At 34.9% G+C, this 7,209-nt stretch overlaps 1 long non-coding RNA gene and 1 pseudogene across 2 annotated transcripts; both read right to left on the reverse strand.

Annotated features, from left to right (window-relative positions):
- Positions 1-886: 886 nt before the first annotated feature.
- LOC136987796 (uncharacterized) lies at positions 887-3,980 on the reverse strand. 2 transcript variants are annotated; one of them, XR_010882677.1, is made up of 5 exons: positions 3,864-3,980; positions 1,930-2,113; positions 1,634-1,734; positions 1,230-1,359; positions 887-1,144 (listed from the first exon to the last, which is right to left on the reverse strand). It is a non-coding gene; the product is annotated as an uncharacterized lncRNA (long non-coding RNA). The 2 variants fall into 2 exon arrangements; XR_010882676.1 differs by lacking the exon at positions 3,864-3,980 and having other exon boundaries at positions 1,930-2,283.
- LOC136987776 (very-long-chain 3-oxoacyl-CoA reductase pseudogene) lies at positions 2,815-3,817 on the reverse strand (annotated as a pseudogene).
- Positions 3,981-7,209: the final 3,229 nt, after the last annotated feature.

The raw sequence follows: 7,209 nt of genomic DNA on the forward strand, positions 1-7,209 counted from the left end.
GTTTCCTCACTTGTATATATATATATTATGTCAGGTAATTATATTTCTTGACTTCAAGTTTATTTAATTTCAAAATTAAATGTTTTAATCTTCCCTATGTAATGCCAGATTCTGAATGTCGTCGTCGTCGTCGTCACCGATCTTCAAACGAAGATATAACTCCATTTATGGAACAATCTGCATCTAATCAAAATTTATTATTAACAAGGTAAACCTTATAATCTTTTTGGAATTTATTTTACTTTGAAGTTGACTTCATTGATGTAAAATATTAAAACATTTCTTTTTGATTAAATGCTTTGTCTAGTTTCATTCAGTGGCGTAGCTACGGTTCTCCGGGCCCGGTGCGGAACCAGATTTGCGGGCCTCCGAAAAAAAATTTTTGGCAGGAGCTGTTTCCGTAATGGTAATCGGGAACGTCCAAATGAAAACAAGTAATTTTTTCTATAAATTTCGGCTTTTGAATTTATTTATTACGTTAAAACCATTGCGTCTAGACGTTCAATTTCTTTCGTTCGATGAATGATGCATTAGGTATTCTTTTTGTTTTGTTTACGTAAACCGACTAAAATATTTTTGTGTAGTGGTTTATATAGTGTAAAACTAGATTACAGTTGAGTTGCTGGTTTTCCTGTGTAATAGAGGCCCCAGCTCGAGCATCCAAATGCCAAATTTTGCTTAGTTCTGATTGCCGTGAAAAATTTTTCGGGTCTTTTTTTCTTGTGTTTTTGGGGCCCCCACGGGCCTATCGCTTTCCAGGGGCCCGGTGCAGACCGCAACTACCGAAACCCCCTAGCTACGCCACTGGTTTCATTAAAAGTATCTAGTCATTTATGTGTATATATATATTTAGTCTGTAAAGAATAAATACTGGAAAGAAAATTAATTCACTTTTGTCATTCATGTTTATTTTAACAGAATCTCTGTAATATTAGCTGTTGTCTGATATTCACAGCATTCTGATTTGCAGAATGTTTCATTTCATTTGTGTTATCGTCATCATTTCCACAACAGATTTCTTCTATAGGAATGTTGAATGCTATACAAATATTATGTAAAATAGCACAAGCCATCACTATTTTTGCCGATTTTTTCTGGAAAATACTGTAATCCTCCAGCTGACTTCAAGTCAAGGCATCTAAATCTAATAATTAAAAATAATAATTCTAATATTTAAATTTGTAAAACTAGTAAATTTTTAGTAAGAAAAATATGAGAATTTCTCATACCTCTGCTTTAAAACACCAAAACATCTTTCAATGCTGTTTCTGGTTTTTTCATTGTAATTTAATTCAGCTGCTGCTGATGGATTACCTATAGGTGTAAGCAGCCATGATTCTAATGGCTAAGCACTGTCTCCTGTAAACATAATTTAGAGAATTGTATTTACTTTTTCAAACCAAATTAATAAGAAAATAATGTTATTACATTTTTGCTTTAGTTTGTAATTACATGATTACCTAAAAGCATAATTTTAGTCTTATAAGCAACTATTATATTCAATTATAATATCTTGTATTCAAGTGATATTGATATTGAAATGAGTGATTTGACATAGAAATTTCAAAATACCAATTTATTATAGACATTAATTTTATTTATAGTTAGATGGTTAATTTGTATAAATACTTACAACTTGAACAGTATGAAACCCTTTTCTATTTATAAATGATTCCTCATTATATTTGGAGGCTGGAGGTGCCTTGACTGCAATATGAGTGCAATCAATAGCTCCTGCAATAAGTAAAGAAATAGTAAAAATCATCATATAATTAAATAAGAAACTTTATCATTTTATACACTAATTTTAAAATTATAAATTGTAACAGCTATTTAAAAAAATATTCTACAAATTTGTTCACGTGTTATAAAGAAGTTAATTACATACTATATTATATTCTAAAAATCAAATAAAAACAATTTACTCACCCACAACTTCCGGCATTTGACTGATAGCAAAAAATCCACACGACATATTCAATTGTTATTTTCTACTTCGAGGAAAAGAAATTTTATGTCCCAATCGGCGGATAATGCTGTTTACTACAGAAGGCATAATTCGGGACACTGTCGACTGGGCAACTTTAAGTTGGCAGTGATATTTCTTTGAAATCTACAAGAAGCAAAAAATTGGGTTAAATTTTAGATGCGTATACTGTCATGGCGGCTCGTCTTCGATCCCAGCAATCAGAATACAGGGAACAGTGGGGACGCACGTTCTAACCTAACCTAGCCTATTCTAATAAATTACCATAATTATTAGCAACCAAATTATTAGTATAGGTTCGGTTAGGTTAAAACGTGCGTCCCCATTGTTCCCTGTATTCTGATTGCTGGGATCGAAGACGAGCCGCCATGACAGTATACGCATCTGAAATTTAACCAAAAATTGTAACGTTATCAATAACTGAATTTCTGGTGGAATTACGGTCCGTGACATTCTACGAATTAAATCATCCCGCAATTCGTTGCACAGCCACGCGGTAGTTTTTTTCGTTAAACTAAATCTTGAGCGAAATTCCTCATCGTTTAAATCAAAAGAGAAATCTCTATCTCGAAATACTCTTTCTCGAGATCGGGAACGTCTTGTAATGCACGAGTAGCATCGAGTCGTCCATATTGGATATAATGAAATCGAGGTGAAGGTCGAAAGACAACTATCCGGTCTCTGATAAACGAGAGAAGCGAAGAGAGAAAAAGTTGCCCAGAATCGCGTTTAGAGAGACGCGGTGATCTCTCGAGACGTAAACAAATGATTAGCCAATCAGCGACAGGCTTGGGAAAGACGAGAGACAAGAGACCATGACCAGAGTAGGGCCCCAGTTTACACAGGTTTTACTGTATATATGTATTTATTGAACAAAAAAAATTAGCATATTGTGTTATATATATCAACAGATAGTAAAATACTAATGATACACGATTAGACCTAAATGTACAACCGTGTACAGTACTTGCAACGTATCATTTATATCTTCAATAAAAGCTTGCGTATTTTTAACAATGATTTTAATATAAGGTATTTCCGATAGGAGATAGGTAAAAAGGAGGTATAAAGAAGGAAATATCGACAAACTTCGTGTATCCAGTAACCTGTGGTATAATCCAATATTCCTATTGTCCTTTCCGCGCATTTTACATAGGCATCGCTACTAGGAACAAATGCTTTCATACACACAAAATTAATCATACGAGTCGATACGTAACCGGGAATAAGGGATTGTACGTGTAACCCTTTACCTGAACATTCTAAAGCGATGCTCCTAGCGAAGCGATCAGCAAATGCCTTGGATGACGAATACACGTTCAAGCGAGGAAAGGGATTTAGAGACGACAATGAAGATATCGTAACAATGGCCCCTCTACCTTTAGCCAGCATTGTCGGTAGTACTAGGCGCGTCATTTGTATCACCGCCGTCATGTGTAGGTTTATCATTATCAATACGTTGCTTTCGGTCTCGGATAAAAAGCGACGAGGCAAGTTACCATTATATCCGGCATTGTTAACCAAAATCCCTATGTCCTTCCCTTCCAACTCTTTAGCAATGCATTTGAAGACGTCCTCCTTTGTCAAGTCCGCTTGAATATAATGACACTGCACTCGGTGTTTGCGTCGAATTTCTTCGGCGGTACTACGCAAAGTTTTCACATTTCTCGCAATTATGATCACATTCGTACCTTGTTTGGCAAAGTGGAATGCGTAACTTCTCCCTATACCCGAATTTCCACCTGTGATAACTGCCCATTTACCATAATTCTTAGCTGAAGAGGGAAAGATCCACAAGAGGAAATGAACGAATATCAGTTGAAAGAAGAGTGTTGGCCATTGTTAAGAAGATGTACAGTGTTACCAATATACCTACAGCAACTAGAAATGGTTCGTAATCCATGAGTAAATACGAATCCTTTTCGCTGCAATTCGGAACGTTGTAATTCTCCAGTAGGGATGAGGACGCGACTCGATCCATTTTGTTCCACCTGATAACAGCTATAACGTTGCACGAAGTGAAGTGGTGACTAAGCTGTTTAGATACAAGTTAATCAGTTTTGGAATTGATCCAACATACGCGTCATTAAATTACGTAAAATGTCTGATAATTAGTAGCAGACATAAAAAATAAGTTCATTAGCAAATGTTTCCGTATTTTATGAATTATACAATATTTTAACATGAGATAATAAATATACGACTTTTGTTTTATATTTAATTAACATTTTTGACAGTATAAGGATCGAACCTGGTTGGTCAATAAATATTTAAAATATTCGCACGTGATTGATCGATTTTAAAAACGTTCTTTTTTAAATGAGCCAATTAAATGTGTGTATTTTAAATTTCTTGACCAATCGACGGGCGAGACGTGATTGATTTAAATTATCTTGTCAATTGTATTTTTCCATTTTCCTGTTACTTCTATTTTTACAAAGAATTGCGTATATTACTTAAAAGTTTATGATATTGCATCAGCTGTTGACAAAACTACTTTAAAATTCAAACTATTTTTATTCTAATAAGAGAATGTATGTTGAACTACAGTTAACTGGTAACACAAATACAGTTTATGAAGGTTTATAACAATTTTGCTGAGAGTGCGTTGTTAGGATGGTGTATTTTATCATGTTATTAATGAAACATAAAATATACTTAGAGTGGCATTCTAACAAGCCAATATCAGTAGAATTCGTGTAACATTTCCTCTAAGCTGACCTTCAGTTGACAGCTAATATGAAATATGAAATAGAGATTGCCAGATATCTGTCTACGTCAAGATTCCTGACACCAGTCAAGATAAGAAAAAATTGAACTTAACTCGCGATATTCCGAAAATTATGCCAATATACGTGGTAAATCCGAATGGGATTTACCACGGATTCTTGATCCGGTTTCGATCCGACAATGGTGCGGGAGATAGATACTTAGACTTAATTCGATAATAAACCATTCATATATATTATAAACTATATATCGTATAGTACATGAATGACAATAATAAGAGTAAAAATAAATAAAGTTTTCATTCGACAATCTAATACTCTATTCCCTGAAATCTAAACTGAGAGTGAGAGAGCTTGTAGTGTTACGATCAAATGCAGTACTTCATTATCTTTTGTGTTGAGAGCTTGACAGGGCTGGCCACATTCTCCTGTATTTGGTGGTAAAACTCCTTTCCATTCGGACACCATCATTGAAAGTTATGGTTCCAGTTCCAGTCAGCTCTCGACGTTAGTGTAAATGATATGACTGGAATACCCTCCCGATGATTGGTCAATCATTCAAGTCATCTGAGGAGAGAAGCAACAAGGAACTTCCTTGTGGTGTTGATATCAAAATCAGCATCTTTCCTTGTGGTGTTGATATCAAAATCAGCATCTTTCCTTGTGGTGTTGATATCAAAATCAGCATCTTTCCTTGTGGTGTTGATATCAAAATCAGCATCTTTCCTTGTGGTGTTGATATCAAAATCAGCATCTTTCCTTGTGGTGTTGATATCAAAATCAGCATCTTTCCTTGTGGTGTTGATATCAAAATCAGCATCTTTCCTTGTGGTGTTGATATCAAAATCAGCATCTTTCCTTGTGGTGTTGATATCAAAATCAGCATCTTTCCTTGTGGTGTTGATATCAAAATCAGCATCTTTCCTTGTGGTGTTGATATCAAAATCAGCATCTTTCCTTGTGGTGTTGATATCAAAATCAGCATCTTTCCTTGTGGTGTTGATATCAAAATCAGCATCTTTCCTTGTGGTGTTGATATCAAAATCAGCATCTTTCCTTGTGGTGTTGATATCAAAATCAGCATCTTTCCTTGTGGTGTTGATATCAAAATCAGCATCTTTCCTTGTGATGCTATTCAATAAGAACTAAAAGTGATATTACGTTGTTAATTATGTTGATATTTACGGGAGACATTAGCTACAAACGGCATTTTTGGGAGGGGGTAAAATTTTATTCTAAAAAGCAACAGTACTTTTACATTCACTGGAAAATGGAGAGTTTTCACGGGTGAAATAGACTCTCTATCAACTGCGACAACTAAAATCCTGGCTTCCTCTCTTCTTCCGGAAGTTGCGGAAATTGACGTCACGTGATAAGTCATATTCCACACCACCTTTGGGGAGCCATTTGGAGAGGCAAGCTAGTCCGCTTACCTATTCCGCTTACGCAATCTCTCCTATCGGCCTCCCTTTACCAGGAGCCCCATCCGGCTCCAGCTGGAGACAGAAAAGGCGCTTGGTAATAAATTGCTAACTACCAATTTATATCGACTATGAGATAGCTTTACGTGATGTCGTAATTCACGAGTTTATGAGAGTCCTATTTTGGCAAACATAAAATTAGTCCACTTCTATCAATTTTTAAGTGCATTTTTTTATTTATTTTTTCAATTTTTGACTTTTATTGCAAGAATTAATTTCACTAATATCAAACGAGTCGTTAGAAATATCCGTACATCCTTTTTAACAAAAGAAATTGCTACAAGGTAACACCTGATGGAATTACGTATTGATCGAGCGCATTTCATCCTGTACAAAAATCCTGTACACCCTTAAGGCAAAAGCAGCCAAAAAAATACTTATAATTCTATATTATGATTATGAATAATGGAGTATGTCAACGAGAAATAATAAATAACGATTGTTTATTATTTTCTGTTTTACACTTACGTCATAAATAAGAAAATGATTAATGCAATAACTCGTTTGCGTTTTTACATAAACAATACTTCGCTGTTTTTTCGGGAAGAAATGTTCCTTGGTAAGGGATATGAGAGGGAAAGTATGGCAATTGATTAAAAAATTACCCCTTTCCGGATTTTTACATTTTTGTACTCACGGAACCTTGAAATGTCGAGAAATCCAAACAAATTCTATCTCCTAGAGCAGGGATGGCGAACTTTTTTGAGTCCACGTGCCATATTGTAAGCATACTTAGCTTTAAAGATGTTAATGCGTGCCAATGTCTTAGACTTCGAATAATGATATTTAAAGAAATTAAATGAATACGCTTTAATTCGATTAAATGTAAAAAATCTGATTGAAAAAAAATGATCAGGTGATAAACAGAAAGGATGATTGAAAAAGACAGAAATCATATGATACATTACGTGCCAGATGATTTCTCTTACGTGCCACTTTGGGCACGCGTGCCATAGGTTCGCCATCCCTGTCCTAGAGCGTTGGTTTCTTAACAGTGTTTTCGATCAACCTG

This window comes from Centruroides vittatus, unplaced genomic scaffold, assembly GCF_030686945.1.
Source record: "Centruroides vittatus isolate TY-2023 unplaced genomic scaffold, ASM3068694v2 scaffold_2707, whole genome shotgun sequence".
Lineage (NCBI taxonomy): Eukaryota > Metazoa > Arthropoda > Arachnida > Scorpiones > Buthidae > Centruroides > Centruroides vittatus.